The 204-nt window shown below is 46.1% G+C and overlaps 1 non-coding gene across 1 annotated transcript; it reads right to left on the reverse strand.

Moving 5' to 3' along the window:
- Positions 1-36: 36 nt before the first annotated feature.
- Positions 37-155, reverse strand: LOC118345211. The gene has a single exon (XR_004798811.1). It is a non-coding gene; the product is annotated as a 5S ribosomal RNA (ribosomal RNA).
- Between the last annotated feature and the right edge of the window lie 49 nt (positions 156-204).

The raw sequence follows: 204 nt of genomic DNA on the forward strand, positions 1-204 counted from the left end.
TCAATTTATCTCGCAAGGCGGAAAAAACAAAAACGAGGGGTGCAACACGAGGACTTCCCAGGAGGTCACCCATCCTAGTACTACTCTCGCCCAAGCACGATTAACTGCGGAGTTCTGATGGGATCCGGTGCATTAGTGCTGGTATGATCGCACCCATCAAACTAATTACTTAAAATTCATATAATCCTTGAGCGACATACTAGC

Source organism: Juglans regia, unplaced genomic scaffold (assembly GCF_001411555.2).
Source record: "Juglans regia cultivar Chandler unplaced genomic scaffold, Walnut 2.0 Scaffold_17179, whole genome shotgun sequence".
NCBI classification, from domain to species: Eukaryota; Viridiplantae; Streptophyta; class Magnoliopsida; order Fagales; family Juglandaceae; genus Juglans; species Juglans regia.